The 27,203-nt window shown below is 48.7% G+C and overlaps 1 long non-coding RNA gene across 7 annotated transcripts; it reads right to left on the bottom strand.

Moving 5' to 3' along the window:
* Positions 1 to 4,470: 4,470 nt before the first annotated feature.
* LOC123123260 (uncharacterized) lies at positions 4,471 to 9,229 on the bottom strand. Of its 7 annotated transcripts, XR_006460579.1 has the most exons (8): positions 7,823 to 9,229; positions 7,699 to 7,726; positions 7,458 to 7,581; positions 7,131 to 7,299; positions 6,581 to 6,822; positions 6,040 to 6,164; positions 5,372 to 5,543; positions 4,471 to 5,163 (listed from the first exon to the last, which is right to left on the bottom strand). It is a non-coding gene; the product is annotated as an uncharacterized lncRNA (long non-coding RNA). The 7 variants fall into 7 exon arrangements; XR_006460578.1 differs by having other exon boundaries at positions 7,699 to 9,229; XR_006460575.1 differs by having other exon boundaries at positions 7,458 to 7,726.
* Between the last annotated feature and the right edge of the window lie 17,974 nt (positions 9,230 to 27,203).

The raw sequence follows: 27,203 nt of genomic DNA, 5'->3' as shown, positions 1-27,203 counted from the left end.
CCTCAAAAAGGGAACTCCTATCTCAACCTCCACTTGCCGGAGGAACGTCCATTTACCCCAGACACCCCGCCCGCCTATGCCCACGTCCGGGCAACCGACAAGGACCTCGTCCTCTTCGACATCACCAACCCGAGCCGGCCTTGCTACTGGGACCCCCGGCAGATCTGTTCGTCTACACGGCCGGCAGTCCTTCCCCCTCTGTGCAGCCTCTCCCTATGTACACCAAGGAGAGGGAGAGGCCATTCCTGATGGACAACCTCACCACAGGGATCCTGCGGCTCGCGGAGGACCGCTACATTGTTGCCGACCTCAATGTCTACCCCAAAAGAAAGGGCAATGGCATGCGTGCCGAACTCTGCATCTTCAACTCCGAGACTGGAAAGTGGAAAATCATCCGCAAAATTGGACCCAGGCAATGGCGGACAGTTCCCCGAACTCTGGTCAACCAATAATGTGCTTGCCTTTGATGGCTGTTTCCTGTGCTAGATTGACTACTTCAGCGGTGTCCTGCTATGTGACTTCTCCACGTCCACTCCAGACTCCTCAGCGCTCCGCTTCGTGCCTTTCCCTGGAGAAAATAACTTCTCTGATGAGGTACGTGTTACCCTAAACCCTAAACCCTTGAAAGGTACTCCCCGGAGAGGTTCCGAAGTGTGTCCATCACCCAAGGCAAGATCTGCTTTGTCCACATTGACAATGACTTCCATGACAGAGTCCCTGGTCGCTGCCAGTGCCTTGAGCTTCGTGGTAGAAAAAGGCAAGGGCGGCAGCAGCAGCAGCAGACTCCCCAGAAAATCACCACTTGGACTTTGAACTCGGAGTTCAAGTGGAAGCTACATCATGTGATCGACCTGGACTCTTTCTGGGCGCAAGCTGGTTACCGAGATCTGCACATAGATCAGCGTCTTCCTCAGTTCCCAATCATCAGCGTGGATGACCCAGGTGTTTTGTGCTGCCTGTTAACGGAGGAGGAATTTCTTCGTGGTAATGGGTGGATGATCATGATTGGCAAGCATGCACGTCTGCGGTCATGTGAATCTGTGGGTGTGGAAGCTTACGGTAATGGTGTCCCCCAACTTTCAACTGTCTTCTCCAAATACCTTGAAAGGCCAACTGCATCGCAAAAGGCAAAAAAGAAAAGAAAAAGAAAGGCAACAGATAATTAGAGGAAGCTTCAACATCACTCGTGTTTTTGCTTATTTATCTTTACTATGTACCTATACATGATGCAATACATATGCTGCCTGGTTAGGTTAATTGACGCATCTAATGTATTAATACCATGAATTTTCTGTTAGTGTGTTCATATAAATGTTTGACTTTTAGCGATCTGACCTTTTGCGTAGGCGAGCTTGCACGCCGCCACACTTGTGACCTTTGATTTTGATCCGTCCGACATCACGGAAGTGCCATGAGAGTCCGACTCAGACTGACACAACAAACGAACAACAAGAAGCACAACGCGAAGTCTTGCACTATCGCGGACCGCGTCCCCCCCTCCCCCCCTACCTGCGCGCCGCTGGATGTCGTCCACCACCACGGACTAGAAGAGCCCATCTCGTGCAGAGGAGCCCCTCTCGCGTCACACAAACTCGCCAGCCCACATCTGGAGGATTTCCACCGCCCAAGCATGCCCCACACCACCAGGACGCTTCCGCTACCGCTGCCGTCGCCACATCGGAGGAGACCGACGACCCCCCCCCCCCCCCAGCGCCCGACCGCTAAGGGACGATCCCTACCACCAGAACCACCACTCCACGAGTTGCACCACCATGTCGCGCGTGAGCCACCACGTAACTACAGTCGCGTCCCCATCCACCCGTGCCACCGGCACGACCGAGCGCGCATCCGCTGCCACGCCCCGTGCGAGCGACACACCTCGGCCAAACAACTACACCCCACGATGCGAGCCACCCAGCGACGGGGGAAGAGGGCCCCGCCGCCGATGCAACCGGGCTTCAGCTGGCGTTGCGGCGGAGGTGATGAGGATGGATGGCACGGAAGAGGTCGAAGCTGGCGATGGCTAGGGTTCACCCAACCGCTCGCAGTGGAACAGGAGGATGGATCAATTAATTTCCTCGTTCGGTGGAAGAAATGGCAAAAATGACGCGAAATCTTAACGGCTTCATCACGACAATCAGTAAGGACACTGCTTGCTCACTTTTAAAATAAAGAGGATCCAAACGTAGAAGAAATAGAGAGCTCTGCAAACATTATCAATAAAGCGGATGGTTTGTTGAACAAGGGACCGCCTATGGATAATAATGCAACTAAAAAGATACCTGTTTATGTCGATGTTTCCACTAAATTTTATTCCTCCTCCGGTGCGATCCTCTTTTTCTTCCTTCCTACGTGTCAGCACCACCCCCTCCCCTGGACACCGGACGAACCAGTGTCCGTGGCCAGCAAGTGTTGCCACGCGCCACCTCTGCACCACCGGGCATCCCTCGCCGTCAGCTCCGGCTTGCTGCAACCGAGACCTCTCTAGGACCCCGCGGCTTGTCTCGACCTGGGAGCTACACGCATGCAAGAATCAACTCATCCAACAAAAATTCCAGTTTCCTGCTAAATAGCAAAGCCGGTTGAAACAAATGTTCAGTTTTCTCTTTTTTGCGGAAAATAGAAACCTCCTGCTTCGCTTGTTTGACTAGTTACCTGGCCCATTGTTTTATTTTCAAGTTTCATGTCGTAACTTGCTTATCTGCTCGGATGCATTTGCAACTGAGCTAACGGCTATCATGGATTGATTGTCTATCGCTGCACAAGGCAGATCTTGCCTATCGAAGTGGAATCTGATTTCGAAGAGTGTCAACATGATAGAAAGTGAAGGTTTAAACCACTCACGCTATGCCTCACCAGTTCTTGAAATCAAGGAGCGTGTCAAGCATATGAGAACTTGTATTAGAGCATCTCCAACAGCGGCCGTAAAAAACGCGCGCGTGGGAAACGTGGGTTTTAGCGCGCGCGGAGCGGGGGCGGGAGATTCTGGCACGCGGGAAAAGATTGCGCGCGCGAAAAAGCGGCCGGCGCGCGCTAGTTTTGGCGTGCGGCATCCGACGTGCTTAATAAATCCAGCGCCCTCCACGCGTCCTCCCGCATACCGCTCTGTGCCTCGCCACGTGCCCTCTGCCGCTCTTTGTCGCCTCTTTTCTCATCTCGCCGCCGCCGCGCCACCAAGCCGCCTCGCCGCTGGGGAAGTTCGGGCTACCGCGCGCGCCCCTCCAGCTCCTTCTCCGCCGAGATCCGGTCCGGTGAGATGCGCCTCGGCCTCGGCACATTCGACACCGCCCACAAGGCCGCCCGCGCGTACGACAAGGCGGCGTGGCGCCTCCGGCGGCCTCAGGGGGAGATGAACTTCCCCGAGGTGGCGGTCGCGACAACCGGAGGCGGGAGCGCCACCTTGGCATCGCTGAGATGGACGAGGAGGCCATGGCGTTGTGGCGCCAACGCTTCCCGGAGGACGTCGTCAACGAGCGCGAATTCTACATGCGAAGAAGGACGGAGAGGGCGGAGCGAGCCGCCTATCGCGAGGACAGGCGTACGTGGAAGGCGGCCGCGCTCTTCAACAACGAGCTCAAAGAAGCGTCGACCTGGGACTCCAACGATGAACGGTAGATTGACGCCTTCATTAAGACATAGGAGGAGGAGGACATCACCGAGTCGGAGTCGGAGGAGGAGGAGGACATCACCGAGTCGGAGGAGGAGGACGAGTAGTTGAAATATGATTGTCTTTTTTTTTATCTATCTATGCTATGTACCTTTTTTATCTACCTATGCTATGAACTATTTAGGGAACTATCTTAACTAGTAGAATGCCCGTGCGTTATTACGGGCCTTTTAATATTAAACTAATCCTAGATAAATTTATAGTGTGGAGGAGACATAACAGACAACGCCCATCACATTCAAACACAAAGCGCTGAGGTAAATTTACATTGCACATTTACGTCAATTGGTCAACATGTTTCCGTTGACTCCAGGAATGCCTCCGGCCGTTGATGGGGTACCCAGATAGGGTTACGCTAATGGAGATATTTCGATTAGAAATCAATGAAAACTTTTTGAAAAATAACGCCTAGCTTGGAGCCTTGGACTTACAAAGCCAGAGACATGGTTTACGTCCATGGGCGAAAGGGAATCGTAGGAAGAGTTGGATACACTTATATTAGTATTTCAGGTCTACCCAATACATAGGGTTCCTAATATTTTGGATATTTTACACCAAGTCTTTTACTAAACACAACGGGCCTCTCGCAATCTAAGAGGATACTTTGGTTTTGGGTGGTTCAACAAGAGGTATTGCTTCAACATGTTGCTTCCCAGTCAAAGCCCTCTTCTTCCGACTGTCCTAGATAGCGGCAACAATTTGTTGAGATAAGAATAAATGCTAGTAGTAAATAGGATAAAATCGTAGTTAATCCAACAAGTTTCTTGCCAGAATTTCAGATAAAAAAAAGGGGAAAATTCATGTTGTGTGGTTACAGCGGCCATACACATAGAAGTGACTCCATTCTGAAGCATCTGCCCAATACGGGGGCAAGAGTGAAGTCACAACAATATACTTGCAAACATAGACAGAGCTCAGACTTCATATCTTTGCTATCGGCCAGAGCTTCAGCTCCGATCCCTAAGTTAATATTCGCATCTTCTCAGTAACAATGCAGTTATGCCCAACTTCTGTGATCACGTCACACAAGGATCATGGACTGATTACAGGTCACGATTACATGGGCACAAGAGCAAAGCATACACATGCTAAAAGACAGAATATGCGCTGACTGGATAACCTGCACGGAAGGCATTAGCACTACGGTAATGTCCCTAAAATCTACACCAAAAATGTAGCAAAAATCCTGACAATTAGAATATATTGTAAAACAAAATGACAAAGACACTTCAGTATATATAACCAATGAAACTCAGTTATCAACAAAACTGAGCGAACCAATTTAAATGGGCAAAAATGGATTTGATTGTGGTAACCAGTTAGATCACAAGGTTATAGTGTCTCCCGTGCTTGAGGCCGGTGCAGGCACGTTGGACCTGGCGAAGGACTGGATCCATCGGTGCGATTTATGCGGCCATATCCATATGCAAGGGAGAACGGCGAGATGGTCAACGAAGAAGCATTAGTGCAACAAAAGTCCTCCTGAACCTTTGATTCTGTGGAGGGCAGGTAAAAGTAAAATTATGTTCCAAAATTATTTGATAACAAGTTAAGTTCGAATGTGAAACTTGATCTTACAACAGTGCGAAAAATAACTATGAAATGGTGAGGATCATCTCCGTTCAGAAATGTCATCAATTAAGAATGCTAAAAAGATCATCACAAATACAGATACATAAGTGTATGACACTTTGTCCAGCCTACCTGAAGGCCTTATCTGTGGCTATAAAGGGACGATTGTAGGGCACTTATACAAAGACAATGTCCTCCTCAAAGTGCACGGCCGACACGGAATCTGCTGCCTTCAGTCTGTCCTAATTTTGCCATGCACCCCATGTCTGATTATCCACAAGAGGTATGACAAACAACAAATCAGCTGGACCATGAAACAGAAATACAATAAATGTACGAGGAAGGTAATTTTCCTTTATTGGCAAAACATTTGATAATGGATTAAACCAACACCAACCACTACTTTATCGCGCATCTATTGCCAAAATGGCAGCTTCTCTTATAGATCACAGCAATAAATTTAACTAAAATATAAGGCAATAATTTGGTTGACTGAACCACACACTTATCATAGTATAAAATTTGTTGTAGCCACCTACTCCAAATGTGTGTGTGTGTGTGTGTGTGTGTGTGTGTGTGTGTGTGTGTGTGTGTGTGTGGCTATCTCTAAATCGAATAAACCTCCAAGTATGCAATTCATGAGCACAAAACAGAAATTATAATTCAGTAACTTAGAAATTAATCAAATAGAGGGATCCTAATCATAATGTTTTACATACATATAGATCAAACAAATTAGGAAATTTCTGAAGTTAGAGAGGACTGAAAAATGAAGCGGGAGGAGAGAAATCATGACTCACCTCACCCAACAACAAGGTGGAAATTGCAACCCAAAAAAAGAGATGCCCTTCCCTCTCTCAGTGACAAGCATGCATGCCTTCAGGAGGCGCCGACCTCAATCTCCTTCCTTCCTTGGATGTGTTATCTAAGTACAAATTCCATAAAAAAAATACAAATCATCCAAAGGAGATTACTTTCCAGTAGTCAGGGGCCGCAAAACGCAGCCATGACAAACCTATTATGCATGTGCATTCACCTTTAAGAGTGACTAATCAGTAACCACTAAAAGGGAGTAGGAAATAAACAAAATACTCGTATTACTATTAAGAGGTGAATGAAACATATCATTTTTAGGCTATTGAATTTCCTTGAGAACCCCTAGCAAGAATCAGTGCAAGATCGCTGGCCACTAAAAAAGTAGGTACGCAAGAGTCAAGTAGAGACCGAAAAGTATGAAAACACCTAGCATAAGTCATGCAACCTTCAACCATGATAAAGGAACACCCTTTCACTAAGACCACATTTAATGGACTAAAATTATTGATGATAGCTAGGTCTTACCATAAGCGATCTGATGTCAAATGTTTTTGCGCTCTTATGTCGCGTCTCTAGAGAGTCATTTCTACAAAAAGTGACATTACAGAGAGCCCTGCAAGTGATGCTCCAACGGGTAGCCAATGGATAAACCTACACCTGCGAGGGCACCTTGGGTGCTAGCTATTCTTGCTTCAAAAAAGGTAATGGTTTCAAGAATCGAGTGAATGGATCGTCCAAGGCTGACAGCATTTTCTTTGCTGCGGCATCTGAAATAAAATGTGGGATAAGAAAATTCAATCAGACATCATAAGAACTGTAAAAACACGACATCTCTCAGTTTTGCATAGATCAATGCTTTATATATCAAGTGGTTCGTTATGTTTCTAACAAAATTTTAGATTCAACCAAAGTAAAAGACATATAACTGCATTTGATCCAATTATCAAATTCATTTGTATTTTTTAAAATATGAAGACTTGCTAAAGTGTGAGCCGTTGAGGCAGCTGATAAATTATATGATCCGTTATATGATAAATTTAGTAGCTTTTGCATGAATCACCGTGATTCTACCTACCATTTTTATAGTAATGTGATTTCCTCGACCCGTTGAACTCACACCTCATGTAGACATTAGGGCCGAGGAACGTGTAGAAACAAAATCCCAGTACAATCATGTGCCTTTTAATTCCTACAACAACTATCCGATTTGCAAGAGAATAGTTTCTCCTCAGATCACACAACTCCTGCATAATAAGAGAAACATATGTATCAATCTTAAAGTCGATGACCTGAAGCAAATTAGTGGCAGTAGTGTAGATGAGTTTTGATCAAGGAATATATGTCTATATACTTGAAGCAAAAGAAAACACAAATATATTCAGTATAAGGGTTTAGCTATCACCTCATTAATTTGACCTCAACTTCTTTGGTGCTAATGCACATGTTTCAGCCAACAAGTGTTGTGACGTGAATGTGTTGAGATCAACAAGTTTTAGTGCCATAGATAACCGTTAATGGCCAACGATCTGGTGCAAAAACAACTCAACAAAATGTTCAGATCTTACTTCTATATAGAAATTATTAAGAGGGCTATTACTATGTACTACCAGTGTATTGTGAAAAAAATATTCAGATCATTTTACCTTTGAGGCTGCTGTAATCTGCTGTAAACTGTGAAAAAAGTGTATTGGCCATGGAATCTTATCAAAACTGTAAAGTAAAACACACACCACCGAAGAAATCAATCTTTAAGAAAACAAAGAGTACCTTCGTCAATACAGCTGTCACTGAAAAGTAGTTCCCAAGTACAAGTGATGTCCAAGCCTCATTTATTTACAACGGGCCATCATATTGACAAGTAGGGGAAAACACAAATCAAGTCTGCCGACTTTGTATGAAGAAAATATCAGATATAGCCTGCTCTTATAGATTTGGAGTATCCCATATTAAGTTCAAGTGCCATTTGCTGAAGGACACTTTGGAGAACATAAGATTTCAATACTATGGGAATATTGTGTTGCATAACTGGCCATCTAATTATTCGGAAATCTATAATTCTAGAAGAACAATAGATCAACATTTTGTATGAGGATTTGACATGTATTTCCCTGAGTAGAGATGACACCAAAAGCTCGGCTACTTGTTAATACCTCAAAGGAATTGGCTGAACCTGCAAACGAAATAGTATTAATCATCTACGAATTTTTCAGTATACTTCTTTATTACTACAGGGAGGTAGAAGTGCCCTACTTTATAGATATATATGAATTTAGGGAAGCTTACAACTGATGCAGTTCAGTGAAGCTGCCATTTCCAACTAAAGTATAGATGTTATAGAACGTACACCTGTTCCTGCAGCAGCACAATTCTTCTTCTCTCTCCCTCCCTCTCTCTCAATCCATGCACACACATGTCTATCTCGCTCTCATCCCTTCTATGCCTCGCCAACACACTAAGCACCCAAAGCTCGTGGTCGTTGGCATCATGCTGCTCCAGCACCCATCACACTCACTATCATGGCCCGCCCCAGGAGCGTCCAGGGGTGCGGGCCGGCCACTGGATTGTCCATCCCCGCCACGGGCAACACCACCTCGGAGAGCTGCCTCTCACCGGTCGGCTCCCAAGCAGAGCCGCGGCTCTCCAACATCAGCCTCGGTTCATGGCGTCACCTACGGCGGTATCCTCCCCGGCCAATCTCCCACACGTCACACTTTATCTTGCTCGATCTGGAAAGAAATAATGCGAAGAGACAAACCTGAGATGAGTAACCAGCGGATCAGGGAGTCCTGCTTTAATTCGTGGATTGCAGTTGAGATTTTGACGCGGGGTATACATGTACTCCTCCTTGATCCAGGCCTTCCACGGTACGCCCTTGCGGCGCTCCTCGTTGCCCGCACGGCGGTCACAGCCACGCCCTGACCCGGAGTGAAGTGATGGCGGCGGCGGCCCACGAGTCGGGGGCCTCGACGTCCGCACTTGATGACGCCGATGTTGGCCTCGACCCCGGACGGTGCCACCCCGGACGTAGGCGGCAGCGAGATAGATCGCACAAGATCCGGGAGGTCATCGGCGGCGTTTACTCGAGGGGAGGGGATCGCACGCTGCGTTTAGTCAAGGGGATCGGGATCGCACGAGGGCAGCGGCGTTTAGTCGAGGGGATCGGGGAGGAGCGCTGTTTCGTGCGGTCTGGTTTTTTAGTGCGTGCGTGGGGTGTGGGGAGGGGGGAGACGAAAATTAACCAGCGAAAAAAAAACCGCGGAGACTATTCACCAACTGAAACATTAGGAGTAGAGATTATTTTTACGTACGTATGTGTATCACGCGTTGTATTTTAGCGCTTCTGCTGAAGCGGTGCGCGTGCAATTTTTTGCAGCGGCCGCTGGAGCTAGCGCTCTGCGGGGCGCAAAAAGTTGCTATTTTGGCGTTGTAAACTTATTTTAGCGCGCCGCGCGGTTGCGCAGCTGTTAAAGATGCTCTTAGTCATACACTCGTTGTCAAAACTCTGTTAGTGTCTTAGTGATCACATGGCACTTGTCACACTGGCAGAATCTCTGGACAGACAGCTGTGTGGATTGCTTCCGGTCCAAACGATGTTTAATCTCTCTGTAAACATTTTTTTGACAAATAATCTCTCTGTTAAATTTGATTGTAACCTTTCCGGGGTTTGAGTAATATATACGTAGTACGTACAAGAGGAGATTCTCCTCAAAAAAATGAGGTGGTATTTTTTTGGTATTTTTGGCAACAAAAAAGACCCCTATATAGTATTTTTTTTCTCTTTTCCCAAAAAGTAGAACGGGAAACTCCTCTGCGTTGTTCGCTTGTGCCACTAGTTTCCTGGCCCGTTGAGATCGATGGCCCTGCTAGTAGTATATTGTAGTATAACTTGGCCTGTCGCCCTTCTTTCCCGTCCGTCGGTTCCCCTCACCAAGAACATAGAGTTAGGGTTTTGGAGGCAAGTTCGATCCCCATCTCCATGGTCACCGGAGGCGCGCCGGAGCCGGAGGAAGAGACTGCCGTCGTCTTCCCCGAATGGGTGATGCTGGGTCGCAACGGCCGCACGCGCTGCCACAACGGCCTAGACGCTGCTTGTGTGGCTGTTAACAAGAACAAGACCGCCGCTCCACTAGACATGAACGGCGGCCCCTCCTGCTACGTGTCCTTCACACTACTAGGAAAAGGGCTATAGATGGAATGGCCACTAATGGCGCACCAGACATGTGGTGCGCCATTGCTATATAGCAATGGCGCACCATGTGCTGGTGCGCCATTAGTGTGAAAGACACTAATGGCGCACCAGACAAACGGTGCGCCATTAGTAATAAATTTTTATTTTATTTTGCCAGACATACTAATGGCGCACCAGGACATAGTGCGCCATTACTAGTTGTAAATAGTAATGGCGCACCAGCAACATAGTGCGCCACTAAAATATTTTTTTTATTTTTTACTTTTTTGCAAAACTACTAATGGCGCACCTAGGGCAGTGCGCCATTACTAGTTAGTTTAAGCTAGTAATGGCGCACTGCTCCCCCGTGCGCCATTAGTGTTTTTTTGCAAAACTACTAATGGCGCACCACCAGCAGGTGCGCCATTAGTAACCAGGGTTACTAATGGCGCATTGTGTGGTGGTGCGCCATTAGTAACCTGGGACGAGCTAGATATTTTGGACAGCCACACCTACCCACTCACTTTCCCCACTTCATTCTCTCCTCCCTCCTCCAAGCTTGTCTCGGCTGCCTCCTCCTCCTCACCTCATTTGCACCATAAATTCATCCAAATTACGTGGTTAAAGCCCCTTTTTTGATAGGTAAGTAAGGGGAAGCTATCTTTATGTTGTTCTCCCTCCAACAACGTGCACATGCACTTTTTATGTCCTAGCTAGATCTATGTATGTTTGTAGTGTTGCATATGTTTGTGGTGTTGCATATATGTTTGTGTTTGCAGGTACCGGTATTTGAAATGCGATAGTTGCCAATATTTTGCCGGAATGTTGATTCATTTCCGTTTCGGCGAGAATTTTGGCACTATGCATTCTTTTTGGTCCTATTTTTAGGGAAAGTCATGCCAAATTTTTTCTTGGTTCTAAAATATCGTTTTGCTCTACCCCGCAGGTGACCATGGTCCGCACGATGACCGAAGGCATCGTGAATAGGTTTTTGAGCTCCGCGAAGGCCGAGATGCTTGAAAAGAACGAGACGGAGATAAGATGTCCGTGTCGAAGATGCAAGCTGAAGAGCCTTATTGCGGACCCGGATTCCGGGCAGGTGCGGGACCACCTGCTCTTGCGTGGTTTCATGGATGGCTATCGGTGGCAAGGTGATGAAGATGACTATGAAGTCGTCCATGGGGGTCGGGCAAGAAATGAGGATGGGCAGCAAGACAACCACCGCGGCTCGGGCGGGCGAGAAGACGAAGAATCTCTAGGACATGATCACGACGGTGATGCTGTACACAGTCATCATGTAGAAGATGCCGGACATGATGGTGAGGAAGATGCGGGAGCAGACGAAGGGCATGATCATGAAGATGAAGATGCCGGCGGAGCAGACGACGATGGACCATCGATGGGCTGGGTGCAGGACCCTCATATTCAAGAGCTGCTTCTCAAGCAGACGGATAACGCAAGAGCTGCCGCCCGAGAGAAAGCCAAGTTGGATCAACTGGAGATAGACGCGGTTACTCCATTGTATGAAGGATGCAGGCCCGAGGATACCCGCCTGAAAGTAACGCTCATGGCTCTGGAGATGAAGGTAAAGCACAAAATGACCGACGCATGCTTCGACGAGAACATGTCATTCTGGCACGAACGTCTTCCCAAGGGGAACAAGTGCCCGACCAGTTTCGAGGAGGCGAAGAAAATCGTGTATCCTCTGGATTTACCGCACGTGAAATACCATGTGTGCATGAACAATTGCATCATTTATCGGGACGAGCACACGGAGTCTACCATATGTCCGGTGTGCGGTGTCACTCGATACAAGAAGAGGAAGAAAGCTCCTCGAAAAGTGGTGTGGTACTTTCCGATCACTCCTCGTCTGCAGCGGTATTTTGCGGACCCTAAGGTAGCAAAGCTCCTGCGTTGGCACGCGGATAGGGAGGAGAAGAAGCGAGAAGATGACGCAAATGATCCGGAGATAAATAAAAAAGACAAGATGCTGAGTCACCCTAAGGATGGGAGCCAGTGGCAAGCGTTGAACTTCGAACACCCAGAATTTGGGAACGATCCAAGGAACATCGTGCTGGGCACGAGCACCGATGGAGTCAATCCGTTTGGCAGCCAGAGAAGCACACATAGCACCTGGCTTGTGTTTGTGTGGATGTACAACCTTCCCCCCTGGTTGTGCATGAAGAGGAAGTACATTCACATGAGTATGCTAATTGAAGGGCCGAAACAACCAGGGAACGACATCAATCTGTATCTGGGGCTGCTGGAAGAGGAGCTAGACACGCTGTGGAAAACGCCAGCCAATACGTGGGACGCCGCAGAGAAAGAATATTTCCCTATGAGAGCCGCACTGCTCACGACGGTGCACGACTATCTCGGTTTCGGATATCTCGCGGGGCAGGTGGTCCACGGATTTTCTGGATGTGTCAGGTGCATGGATGACACAACGTATCGCCAGCTAGATAGAGATCCCAGGTCTTCGAAAACCGTGTTCATGGGACATCGAAGGTGGCTTCGCGACGATGACCCGTGGAGGAAACGCAAGGATCTGTTCGATGGTGAAACCGAACCCCGAAGACGCCCGCGTACGAGGAGCGGTGAGGAAATAGACGAGCTGTTGAAAAATTGGAAAGATTGCCCACTGCCGGGAAAGAAGCAAAAGGCGCCAGAGCCGGGAAAGAAGCGAAAGGCGCCAGAGCCACTGCTGAAGGTATGGAAAACGAGGTCTATTTTCTGGGACTTGCCGTACTGGAAGATCCACCGTGTGCCTCACAGCCTTGATGTCATGCATATCACGAAGAACGTGTGCGAGAGTCTGCTTGGTACCCTGCTCAACATGCCAGAGAGGACCAAAGATGGGCCGAAAGCAAGGGCAGACTTGAAATCAATGGGCATCAGGGAGGAGCTTCACGCTAATGATGATGATGATGATGAGGCGAAGCAGGACACGGAAAGTCGTCGCAAAGGCAAAAAGGCCAAGAAGACCGGAAATGACTTCCCTCCCGCGTGCTTCACTCTAAGTTAGGAGGAGATCGATCAGTTTTTCACCTGCCTCGTAGGAGTAAAACTTCCTTACGGTTACGCGGGGAAGATAAGCAGATACCTAGACTCAGTGAAGCAGAAGTTCAGTGGGATGAAGTCTCACGACTGTCACATGCTGATGACGCAGATACTTCCAGTTGCAATCCGTGGGATCATGGACGCGCACGTCCGTGAAACGCTATTTGGCCTATGCAACTTTTTCGACGTCATCTCTCGGAAGTCGGTTGGCGTGAGGCAACTCAGAAGGCTACAGGAAGAGATCGTGGTGATACTATGCGAGCTTGAGATGTACTTCCCTCCCGCATTCTTCGATGTTATGGTGCATCTGCTGGTCCATATCGTGGAGGATATCATCCAACTCGGGCCGACGTTCCTGCAAACCATGATGCCGTTCGAAAGGATGAATGGTGTCATCAAAGGATACGTTCGCAACATGTCACGCCCAGAGGGAAGCATAGCCAGGGGCTTTCTGACCGAAGAGTGCATCTCCTACTGCACGAATTATCTAGGCATCGAGAACCCCATTGGTCTGCCCGTCAACAGGCACCTCGGCAGGCTCGCTGGATGGGGTCACCGTGAGGGTCGCCGCGAAATGCATGTCGACTTCGATGGTCGACTCGCCGACTTTGAAAGAGCAAACCTAGTCGCGCTACAACACATAAACGTGGTCGATCCTTGGATGGTAGAGCACAAAACGTTTATTGAGAAGACGTACAATGACCGAGGCCAACAGAGGACAGACGGAGATATAATCAAAGAGCACAACTCATGTTTCACGCGTTGGTTCAAGCAGAAGCTTCTGTCGTACCCTTTACATGAGGATTCTTCCGCGGAAGAACAACTCATATTCGCCTTGTCACAGGGCGCCGATCACAACCTGATGACGTATGAGGCATACGATATCAACGGCTACACATTCTACACCGAGGACAAGGACATGAAGAGCGATGGTTATCAGAACTCCGGGGTAACGATGGAATCCTACACCGGTAACGACAAGGATAGATACTACGGAAGGATCGAGGAGATCTGGGAGCTGAGCTACGCTGAAGAGAAGGTCCCGATGTTCCGTGTCAGATGGGCCAAGAGCGTCATAAAAGAAGACCGGTATTTCACCACCATGGTTATACCCGAAGCCAAATCCAAGACTGCAGGCGCGAACGTCACCGCGAAAAATGAGCCATGGGTACTGGCTTCCCAAGTGGACCAATGCTTCTTCATTACCGACCCATCAAAGCCCAGTCGTGTTGTCGTGAGGAGAGGCAAAAGGAAGATCATCGGAATGGATGGAGTCGCCAATGAGCAAGACTTCGACAAGTACGGCGACCCGAAGATGGAACATGACGACGACGATGAAGTATCAGCATACACCACAAGAAGAAGCAGGACCACCCTACCTAAAGGACGTCCGTTCAAGAGAAGAACTCCATTTACGAAAAATAAGGGCAAGAAGATTGTGAACAGATAGCTAGCTAAGATCGATTATATTTAAATTGTAGCCTTCATTTCTCGATTGTATTTCATGAGCACTTTTTGAACTCATGAATGTTTTTAAATTTCATGGACACTCGATCTCGCACCATCTCCCCCGCTCCACTGGCCGCCGCAGCCGACCCCCCGCACCCTCCCCCGCTCCACCAGCCGCCGCCGCCGACCCCCGGCCCGCACCCTCCCCCACTCCACCGCCGCCGACGACCCACCGCACCCTCTCCCGCTCCACCGGCCGTCGCCGACGACCCCCCGCACCCTCTCTCCCCCGCACCCTCCCCGGCCTGCTCCTAGTGTTTTTATACTGTTTTTATAAAAAAATATTACTATTATGATTTAAACAAGTTTGAACATATTTGAACACAAATAAATATCAAACAGCATTTTAAATGCATAAAAAAATTGGGGAGCCTGGGAATCGAACCCAGGACCTCCTAGTGTGTGTGCTACGTGCTGACCAGTCGGGCTAGTGGGCGTGTTCTGATGGAGATAGGGTTAGGTGGGATATAACCTGACCAGTCGGGCTAGTAAGTAAAACAAAATTCTAATGGCGCACCAGGGGGAGGTGCGCCATTAGAATCGACGTACTTATGGCGCACCAGGGGGAGGTGCGCCATTAGAATTTTTATACTTGTTCCCCTCGCACTGTCGCCTCCCTCCCTCCCTCGCTCGCCAGATCCCCCACTCCTCGACCCCAACCGTACGCCGCCGCCCCCTTGCTCCGCCCCCTCCGTCCGCCGCGCCTGCACGTCGTCCGCCGCTGTGGTCTTGCGCTGCCTCGACGCCGCCGCCCCGACCCCCGCCGGACTCCACCCCCGCCCCAGCACGTACGTCCCCTCCCTCCCTTCCCCATCCCCCTAGCTTCTCCTCCTCCTCCTCTCACCACCCGTGCCTTCTTCTGCTCGAAAGGTCAAGAAGGCGGCCAAGGACGCCGACGACATCACGGGCCCCTTCCTCCGGATCGCCGCCCGCAGCCTCCTCGACGCCGGCGTCCACCGGAGCACCACGACCGCGTCTGCGACCTCGTCTCTGCTCCGCCGCCGTCTACGACCTCTTCTGCGACCGCGTCCATCAAGGTGAGTTCTTCCATGGATCACTTCCAGGCCGTCGGTGCCATCCTGTGCCGTCTTTTTAAATTGTGTTGTTCGGAATTGTGAATCTGAATATTCTTGAGGTGTTCTTGTGTAGATCAGATGCTAGAATTTAGTCTAGATTTTTGCTACTGTCAGATACAAGATAATTAGAAGAGGGAACAGTTCATGCCTCACATTGTAAAACAGTGCTAGTGTTGTTGCCAGTCCTAATGAAAAAGCAACTGAATTTCCAACAACATACTAGGTAGAACAATCCATTTATATCATGAATATATGAAGGGAAGGACATGATTGCTACATGATTGCCATTATACTCCTTGCCGCTAGTTGCATTATTTCTCAGTGCTACAAATGTGTTTAACTTGTAGCTTCTAGCTAGCTTAAGTGAGTAGCCAGTACTGTAGTGAGTAGCTTAACTTGTTTACTGCCAGTTAGTAGTACTGCTAGTGAGTAGATGAACTCCATTTAACTAGTTTAATTGAGTTTCAGTACTCCAAACATAGATGATCTGAATAATTAACCCTATCCTATTTTATATGATCAGATGCACAACTTGATGCTACCTGGCTTAATTGACAGTACTCCAAACACTCTGCTACCTAACTGAAACCACTATGTGGGTTTTCTGATAATATTATAAAAACTGCCTGGTGTGTGTTCTAGTACTTGTATGCCTATAGCACTGGTTAATCTATTTCGAAATTATTTGATTACTTCAAGTAGTCTAATCTTGATTTGAGGGAAGATAGTGGGATGGAAGTCTGTCAATGATGCTTCTTTTCTTGAGCATTATAGCAAAGTAAGACTACTGTGACTATAAGCATCTAGACAACATGTTGTAGGTTGTTTGTACTGCCTGTGTAGTTTCCATCAATTATGTTGAAGCACTCATTTGTCTGACTTATTCTGTTCGTGTGATGCAATGTAAGGATACTGTGTTGTATTTTCAAATGACCTTGATTTCTTTATTTGCGGTGACTTCAGAAATTGAAAATTGACCTTTCTGTGGTCAATCTCATTGCAAGGAAACCAATAACAAAGGATGCAATCTTGTTTTGCAAATGTTGTATAAAGCCATGATATGTCATAGCGATGTTGCTGCTACTGTAGATCTTCTGAACTTTGTAAACTGTGATGCAATCTTTCTGTGGTCAATAACAAAGGATGCAATCTTTCTGTGGTCAATCTCACTGAATTTTGTCAACTTCTGAAATGAGCCCTTTCTCCTGAAATGTTGATTAATTTCCGTTTCGGTTGAGAATGGGGCACTCCTAGGTCAAGAAAATTAGCAAAGGCCATGCCCAATTTTTTTGACCTAGAAGGTGCCCGATTCTCAACCGAAACAAAAATTAATCATCATGTGTCTTGACATCAACCAATTTTCTGGACACATCCCTCGACAACTAGGTTATCTTGAGAACTTAGAGGAGTTGTTTGTTTGCTACAACACACTAACAGGTTCCATCCCAAATAGCATAGGCAATTTGACCAAACTCACAGCCTTGTATCTTTGCAGCAACCAACTTTCTGGACACATTCCTCGAGAATTAGGTTATTTGGTCAACTTAGAGATCTTGTTCCTTGGCAATAACCAACTTTTTGACCAAACTTTTTTCCTATTTAGAGCGAAACATGGCCCACAACGATGAGGCCAGCGGTTCGGGCGGCAAGCAATTCTGGGAGCTGTCCCAGGAGATGGAGGAAGAACCTCACCGCTATGAGGACGCCGCGGAAGAAACCGATCCTGACTACACAACCCCTAGTGGCGTCGGGGATGACACCACTGATGGTGCCGCCGAGGATGCCACCACTGATGATGGCGGCGCACGCACAGATGGCAGCCAACCAAAGAGGCAACGGAAGGACCGGCGCCCGAACGTGCTCGGCACCGTCAAGGAGGAATTTACTGAAGTGAACTCCGACGGGCATCCAACGGCGCCCAAACATGTAGTCAAGGGGTACTCGGTTCAGCTCGGGTGCATTCTTCGGAGCACCGCCTCGATCAACACCGAGAACCTAAGGCATAAGGACCGAGGGAATTTGCGCTGCCTCCTCTTCACGAAGCTGCACGAACGATACAAGTTCCCCAATGAGTTTGCAAACACACGCCTCTCAGGGAATAAAGTGAACAGTGCCGCCCTCACGAGGATGAGCACGGCCCTGTCTACATGGAGAAGCACGGTGAAGGCAATGATTGAAAAAGGTGATAGTTATGAGAAGATCAAGGCGAAATATCCTTTGATGAGCGAAGATGACTACAAGGAGTTCAAGATCAAGTGCGAGAGCAGCGCAACCTCCGAATCAAGTCAGTGGGGGAAAGAAATGCGGCAGTTGAACTTAGGGGTCCACCAACTCGGTCCCGGCGGTTATAGAGTGGCGGAGCCTATATGGGACAAGGAGGACGCGGAGCGTGCCGAGCAAGGCCTACCGCCCCGCTTCGAGAAATTCCCTGACAAGCAGACCAGGAACTTTATCAGGGCCCGGTACAAGGAGGACCCGGTAACAAAGGAGCTTACCACGGATCCGAAGACCAAGGCGCTTGAGAAAGTTCTGGTAAGGAATACACCCCCGCGTAATTAGCTACATATATGGTTGCATTCTAGTTAATGAAGCCAAATTTCTAAATGGTTCACATTCCTTCCGCAGGAGGCTGAAAGCAGTAGCGCGGGGTCATCTCAGAGCTCCCCTTTTGACACCCCTTTAAATAGGGCGTTGAACGTAATGAAAAACAAGGATAAGCTCAGTAAGCCGTCGTCAGCTGGTCGTGTGGCCGGCAAAGGCTTGTCCACAAAATGGTCGTCATACTATACCGCTGGTGGGCGAAAGGAGAAAAAGACCAGCTCGGAAAGCCAGTCGCGCGAGGTTCAAGAACTCAAGGCACAAGTGGCGCGGATTCCGGAGATTGTCCAAGAGCAAGTGCAACAACAACTGGGAACGACGCTCACCGCCATTGTGCCTACCTTGATTCAGGGGCTGACGACGTGGATTGCGGGCGGCCAACAGGGGCCTCCCCCGGTTCCCAGCTTCACGGCCAGCAACTCGCACAACGCGCAGGCGGCGCCATTGGTGTCTCCGGCGGAGGCGGTATTCGTGTCTCCGGCACCGGCACGGGCATTGGAGCTTAATGCACCTGGGTGTACGCCGGCCGGCACCTCGCCAGCAAGCGGCCCCTCCGTCAGTTGCACGCGCACGCCCGCCGTTGGCGGTGCCTCGACATTAGCCGAGCTCGACGGCATCACGGTAACTAAGCCTCTCGGTCGATGACTTCATCTCCTTGCCTTTGACTGGGCATCCCTGACGCCCTACATGGTTTCGCAGGGCGCCACCGATGTTCCTTGCACTCTCCTGCAAATCATGGGCGGCGAGTTGGTCGATGTCGCCAAGGGCAGAATCGTTCAACCGGGCAACCGCGTGTTCCACGGTAATCCGATGCCACCCACCTTCTATAGGGTTGAACTGGTTCGGGTACTGCCAGGCTGCGACGAGTTGTTACCTCCGATTCGACCCGTTGGGGCCGACGAAGATGATGTGATGACCCTCGGCGCCTGTGTAAGCTGGCCCCTGCTTTGGCCGAAGAGCCAGATTCGTTTGGGGGCGGGGGACACCACCCCACAGACAAGACCGCCAGTCGTGCCAGCGCCAAGCCATGGCAAGAACGCCGCAACGCTACCGGACCTGCCGGACATCCCTATGGCACAGGATCCGAACATGCATATGGCACAGGATCCGGACGACGACGACAACGACGACGGTACATTTACCAACGTCGATAAGTACTTTGCCGAGCATGGGTACGGTGACGAGTTCTGCGGGCCTCCTTCTCAAGAACCCAACCCTCAAAAAGACGACCGCGATCTAGCTGGTACGGCGGAGAAACCCAATTGCAACAGGCGTCGTCTGGCGTTCAGTTCTCAGGAGACGCCTCCAGCTGCCGCCTTCACCGAGCCTCAGATAGCTGAGGTGCCAAATATTATCAGCCCCAACACGCTCAAGAAGGCGGTCTGTGAGCAGAACTCGATCCCATTACAGCAGATCAAGAAGAAGGGACGGAAACGAAAGACTAACAAGGGCGCCAGTGCGAGCCAACCGGCACCGAGTACGATCCGTGCTCAGGACGGACCACCTTCACCTAAGGATATCTCGAGGAGGGTGCATGTGGCGGGTAGACCGATGCTACCGACAAATATGCTCAATGATGCAACCGGTGCTATGCGGAGTCTGCATGACAGTGTTCTTTCTTTGGAGAAGCGGCGTCTCAGAGAGAATGATGTGGCATACCCGGTTTTCGTGGCCAAGGTGCCAGAGGGCAAGGGCTTTGTGGATAGCGCCGTCGGGGGTACGATCGTCCTGCGATTTGATGACATCTTTGCTATGCTTAACCTTCATCCGCTGGACTACACCTTCGTTCGGCTGTTTTTGCTGAGTATGGAGATGCGGATCATTAGAGACAAGACCCCGGACATTGTGATAGTCGACCCCTTCTACATGCGTGCCAAGATCTTGGGCAGCGCTGGGGACCGGCAAGTCGCGAGTTCACACCTCGAAGGCGTCATTCTGGCAAACCCAGATAAGGATAACTTCCTCGTGCCTTACTTTCCCGAGTAAGTCATCTCCTAACCGCCCCGTAACATATGATTTCTTAGATTTCGATCGTTCTTTTTTTTCTAACATTCCGTATTCTGTGCAGTGACACACATTGCACACTCATCCTCTTAAGCCCGAAATATTCCATGGCCACGTATCTCGACCCGGACCGTGACTCCAAGATAGACTACACAAATATCAAGAAAGTTCTTGATGATGCTCTCCCCGGCTACGCCGCATCTGGAGGCACCTTTAAGAGGCCAGTTCGTAGGTACGGCAGGCACGTGTTCACCCACAATACGACGTTCCCCTGCGTCAAGCAGCCGCCTGGCGGTCAGAAGGATGCCTACTACGCCCTCCATCACATGCGGGCGATCGTGCGGGACCATAATCACCTTCTCCTACCAAATAATCTCAAAGATTGGGCCGCAAGCTTGGGGGCAATCCAGGACGCGGACATCCGACAAGAATTCTTTCGCATCCAGTCGGAGTTTGCAGAAATCATCCATCAAGATGTCCTTCGTACCTCGGGGCAGTTCTACCTCAAATTTCAACCGTCCAACAGCGAGATAGACACAACGCTACAAATTCAGGCTGACAACGCCCGCGACTTCATGACCATCACGACAGACGGCGGCTTCATCCACGCTCCGGTCCCATGAGTCGAGTCGAAAGTTGTGATGCTATGTGTAGTTCTGAAACATTCATTAGCTCATGTTGTAATTAAACTGTAGTGAACTTGTATGTCTCCTTGGTTTGAACAGTCGTTCAACTTAGATGTAATCGATGCTATTTGTTAGTAGGACCATGAATCGTGCTATGGATGTCTTGTTTTTCTCTTCCGATCCTTTTGTTGCATACTTATATATTGCTTATGTATTGTCTGTTGTTTGGCTAGTGCATAGAGATGTCGTCGTATGTCGTGTACAAGGGTAAGGTTTCCCGGAGTCTACGACGACTGGGAGGAGTGTCGGAGACAGGTTCACCGTTTCAGCGGTAACAGTTACAAAGGGTACACCACTAGGGCGGAGGCGGAATCTAGATACGCGCGCTATCTAGCGGGAGAGAGGAGGGAGCGTTGGAGGAACCGGATGAAGACCAGTTTCATCGCGATGATGCTCGTCGTGATGACCGCATCTCTCTTCTATGTGATGGTAGTTTAGATGATCGATATCGACTTGTAATGTGAAGAAAAACTCGCTACTCGCGGTCTCGAGACTTGTAATGTTCTATCTTCGTTCGGTCTTTTGAATTCGGAGACTAATATGATGAATTGTATTCGGAGACTAATCTTCTATTGTATTCGATGAATCTGCTGTTGCTGTGTCCTGCTGCTTATTTTCTGTCCAATAATATATTTTGTAATCTGTGCAAAAATCAGAAAAGAAAAAAAAATCCCTAATATACATACTAATGGCGCATCACGCCAACGTGCGCCATTAGTATGCCAAAGGATACTAATGGCGCATCCCAGAGAAGTGCGCCATTAGTATGCCAGAGGGTACTAATGGCGCATCACCCAGCAGTGCGCCATTAGTATGTCGAAGGATACTAATGGTGCATCACACTGCAGTGCGCCATTAGTATGGCAAAGCACATGGGTATATATGGCCCCCTGGGAGGCATACTAATGGCGCACCGTGGCCTATACTAATGGCGCACTGCCCAGTGCGCCATTAGAGTACCAGATACTAATGGCGCACCAGCGGTGCGCCATTAGTAAAAATTACTAGTGGCGTGATGCTAGTGGCGCACCAGTAGTGCGCCATTAGTAGGCAAAACTGGTGCGCCACTAGTAAGCCTTTTTCTAGTAGTGTCACCCTCGCGGCCCTCCAAAAGGAGTCTCCTACCTCAACGTCCACTGGCCGGACGAGCAAGGCTCAGCCGTCTCTCCCGCCTATGCCTACGTCCGGGCAGCCGACAAGGACCTCGTCCTCTTCGACATCTCCACCCCGAGCCAGACTGACAGCTACCTCGTCCCGCCAGATCTGTTCGTCTACACGGCCGCCGGTTCTTCTCCCCCCTCGGTGCAGCGGCTCCCTCCGTTCACCAAGGATAGAGGTAGGGCGTTCCTGATGGGTAGCCTCCCAACAGGCATCCTGCGGCTCAAGGCGGCGGACCGCTACATCGTCGCCGAGCTCAATGTCACGGGCAATCATTCCATGCCTGCCGAACTCTGCGTCTTCAACTCCGGGACTGGGAAGTGGAAAATCATCCGCAAGCCGCAGCTGCTGGACCAGAGCAATGGCGGCCACTTCTTCGACCTCAGGTCAACCCACCACGTGCTTGCTTTCGACAGCCGTTTCCTCTGCTGGGTCGACTACTTCAGCGGCGTCCTGCTATGTGACTTCTCCACCATAGACTCGCCGCGCTCCGCTTCGTGCCATTCCCTGGAGAGAATGACTACCATAACGAGGTACGAGTCGAAAGCTACTACCCGGAGAGATACCGAAGTGTGTCCGGCAGCCAAGGCAAGATGCGCTTGTCCACATTGACAATGACTTCCATGACAGAATCTACGATCGCTCCAGATGGATTCAGCTTCCTGAGAGAAAAAGGCAGCAGCAGACCCGCCAGAGAATCACCATTTGGACTTTGAGCTCCGAGTTCCAGTGGGAGCTGCACCGCGTGATCAACCTAGATTGTCTATGGGCGCAGCGTGGCTATGAAGCTCTGGGCATACCGTAGCGTCTTCCCGAGTTCCCCTTCGTCAGCCCGGATGACCCGGATGTTCTGTGCTGCCTTCTGAGGGAGGAGGAATTTCGTGGTAAGGCGTGGATGAACATGGTTGACATGAACCATGCGTACCTGCGGTCATGTACTCCATACTGTATTAAGTGTGCGGATGCGGAGTGTGGTGGGTGTGTGAATGACAGATACAGGTTTCCTCCATATGTCGAACTACTTCCAACTGTCTTCTCCACATACCTCGAAAGCCCAACAACGTCGAAAGAAAGAAAAAAGAAAAGAAAAAGGAAGGCTAACAGGTAACTAGCAGCTAGCTAGAAGAAGCTCTTTTATAATATTGATTGATGAAGATTATATGAATAATATCCCTTTTATGTACTATGTAACAAGATACTATGAAAAAAATTGTTTGCTTTCGCCAACGGCCAATCGCACAGGTCCCCGTGTGCTTCCATTGATTGATGATCGTCCATGAATCCTCGACCCCTCCCTCGAGTCCTCTCCACTGGTATTGATAATTATTATTTTTTTATCAGTAGTACTTGATTAATTTTAACCTCCCAGAGGCTAGGTTAGGATTAGGAGTAGGACAAAATTATTTGTCCATTGAGCTAGGATAGGAGTAGGATAAAATTAAGTTTATTATTATCCATTGTAATTGTTTTTTCTTTCAAAAATTTAGGTCTATTTTTATTTTCACCCTAGGGCTCCAAATTTCTGGAGACAGCCTTGGTGTTTTCATGTGGTTCCAGTGAAAAACCATTATTCCTGCATAGGAATGTCATTGATTAGGTAAAACTCTTGTAGTACTAGCTCATTCGCTTTTTCATGTGGTTGTCTCCTCTTGATTCTGGCCACAAGCCTTTTCGGCTGTTTTCTTCATCCTCTCATGCATGATCCGACGTCCTTACATGTAAACTGACTATATTTTTTCTTGAGTCCACCTCCCTCTTGCTGCCTTCAGGCTTGCACCACTTGAACACATTGCCGCATGTGGACTCGCTGCAGCAAGTTATTAGCAGTAGTCACGTTTGTCAGTTGTAGTCCTAATGACAACACTTTGGCGACAAGTCAGCTGAGAATTAATGGCCAAGATCTTGTATATGATGCCATTACTTTTACCTTTGTACTTGGGGCGGAATCATTTTCTTTATAAATATACCCCTCCCGCTCCAATGCCATTGTTATTAATTTCTTGTTTTCTACTCCCTCCGTTCCTAAATATTTGTCTTTTTAGAGATTTCAACAAGTGACTAGGTACGAAGCAAAATGAGTTGAAATCTCTAAAAAGACAAATATTGAGTTGAAATCTCTAGGACAAATATTTAGGAACGGATGGAGTATTTGTTTTTTTAACAATTATTGTGTACAACATTTTTTAAGAGAGTTCTTAACCAATACAATCCCATCGCGATGGTTGTTGAAAACTTTGGGGCTGTGCTCAAATTTAATATATGATGTTTGTCATATGTAGCGGTGCAAACATAACCAACTAATTTGGGAAAATATTGCATTGATATGATAAAAAATGATATGCCAATGAATATGTATTAAAGTAACAATAAATGTTTTTGGATCATGTAATCATATCTGCAAGAAACTGTCTATTAGGCTAGTCATAGTGGGGAGTAACTTAGACCAGTGCCATGCATATGACACTAGTCTACGTTACTACCTTTACTAGTAGACTGCCCGTGCGTTGCCACGGGCTTTTGAAAATTTGTATTTGTTGCATGTAAAATTTTACATACTCCATCCTTCCATCTATATAGGGCCTAGTACGTTTTTCAAGACCATCTTTGACTATTGACAAGATTAATAGTATATGGGATATATAATGTGAAAATTATGTCATTGGAAGCTCCTTTCACATACGAATTTGATGATATGCTTGTTGTAAGTTGCATGTCATATATTATTGCTCTAACATTTGGTCAAAGTTAGCCTCGAAAAATGCATTAGGCCCTATAGATGGAAGGAGGGAGTAGATAGAAAGATAGGCAATAATAAACAGAAAAATAATTGGAATAATTCACTTGCAGCGTACGTTGATAAAAAAAATGTAATTCGACCCTATACACCTGATGCACAAAATAAAGAAGGTGGTACACAAACATTGACCTCTTTATTCTGCATTGCATTGCAAATGATAATAACACTTGAATGTCTTTTTTAATTCTTAAAATCGATTTTCTCATGAAAGCATGTGCATTGTTATTATCCATTAATTAAAAACAACACATGAAGGATTTTTTTTTCCTTTTATACAAATGTTACAACCAGAAACTTCATTGCAATATGCAATTGGCTGACAAACTATTACATAATATGGATTTAGGAGCTTGACGATAAAGGGTTTCCCCCGCTTTATATTATAAAGCAACCATCCGATACAACCAGCTCACTTGGGCCGTAACACAAACAAGCCCAAAATAAAAACGAGAGAAAAAGAAAGAGAAACAAATGCCGACACCGGTAGATCAACGAAACAAAGATGACCGGTAACCGCTGCACCCTCCGGTGAAGTACCACCGCGCTCCTAGCACCCGAAGCGTCGCGTACCGAGCAACACCTTCAAGAAGGAATGCGACGACGACGCCACCGCTGCCCGGACAAGTCCTAGGGTTTCGCTCGGTACGTAGAGAACAGTGGGGAAGGCGTATACCCGACGACCTTTAGGGAGGTCCGGCGGCGCCTGCAGGCGGCACCACGTCGATGTCGGACGAGCCGCCAGGGATTTCACCAACCCAGACACAACCACCACCACCCCGGACGATCTGAAGTCTACCAACCAACCTGCCGCCCACCAGCCTTTGCCACCACGTTCACTGAACCAACTTCGTCATCTCCTGAGGCCACCGACACGAGATCTGGAGGAGGGAAGAGGAGCCAAGGGGCTCGGGGGCATCCACAACTCAGCCGATGAGAGGGGACAACCTTCGCCGCTGCCGCGAAGCCGGCCAGACGTGACGACAGGGGCCTACCAGGCCCCTACTGGCCCGACCGAGCCCAAATGGGTCAGGGCAGCCCCTGTTGCCACACTGCAGCACGTCGGCCGACAAAGCCGCCACCACCCGCACCCCCCGATGCCTCACCACCACTACCAGGGAGCCACACCGCCGCACATCGGACCGCCGGCTCGCCCCAACCCAGATGGGGCCCAAAAGGGCCCAGATCTGGGCGGAGTGGACGCCGCCAGCCAGCCGCACCACCACGCGCCTTGCAGCCAACGGTCGCGCCGCCGCATCAGGGCACCCACGGCCCGCAACGCGCGAGCGGGGAAAGAACGGCTTGCCTTCGCCCGAGGAGCACCACCGCCATCAGCCCCCGCCCCCCACCCCCACGCGCGAGCGGGGAAAGAACGGCCCGCCTCTGCCAGCACTGCGTGGGCATAACCTGGCGGACCACGCCGGCGGCGGCAGGGGGGAAAGACGGGGAGGGATTGGAGGAGAGGGGGGTCGGGGATTCACATGTCGCCCGCGAGGGGGGGGGAGCGAGCGAACAGATCAGATCAGTGTAGGACGTTTTTCTTAGGTGGTTGAAACCATACAATTTACCATTTAGAAACACTACAGAAAAACACATCTTCTAGAACATACTACTCCTACCTCTCTTGTGATAGGTAGATATATCAATCTTTGATAACATTTATTATTGTTAGAATTTTATTGGCATTTATTTTTATTTTTATCTTGAGGTAGAACGGCCGTGCATTGCCACATGCTTTTGGAATATTTTGTTAAAGTTATATATAAACATAATGCATGTTAAATTTCACATGTATAGAAAATATAGCACGAGTGCAATCGAGTAATAATTGAAATCCACTTCACTTGCAATGTAAGATGGTAAAACAATAATTTGACATGTATACAAGAGAGCGATGATTCAACTAATAACCTATTACAAATTAAGATTAGCTTGATGCGCTTATGATATTCATGCACAATATCAGGAATGTGGTCGTCAGCTTCATTCGCAGGAGTGGCGCCTCTTCTTCGCTCCATGCCGTCTCCCGACCTCTCCTATCCCTTCCATGGTGTCAGCCGCCCCCTCCTCCTTCCTCCACAACTTCGATGGTCCT

Source organism: Triticum aestivum, chromosome 5D (genome assembly GCF_018294505.1).
Source record: "Triticum aestivum cultivar Chinese Spring chromosome 5D, IWGSC CS RefSeq v2.1, whole genome shotgun sequence".
Taxonomy (NCBI): Eukaryota; Viridiplantae; Streptophyta; class Magnoliopsida; order Poales; family Poaceae; genus Triticum; species Triticum aestivum.
This window is presented reverse-complemented; position numbering and strand designations above follow the sequence as displayed.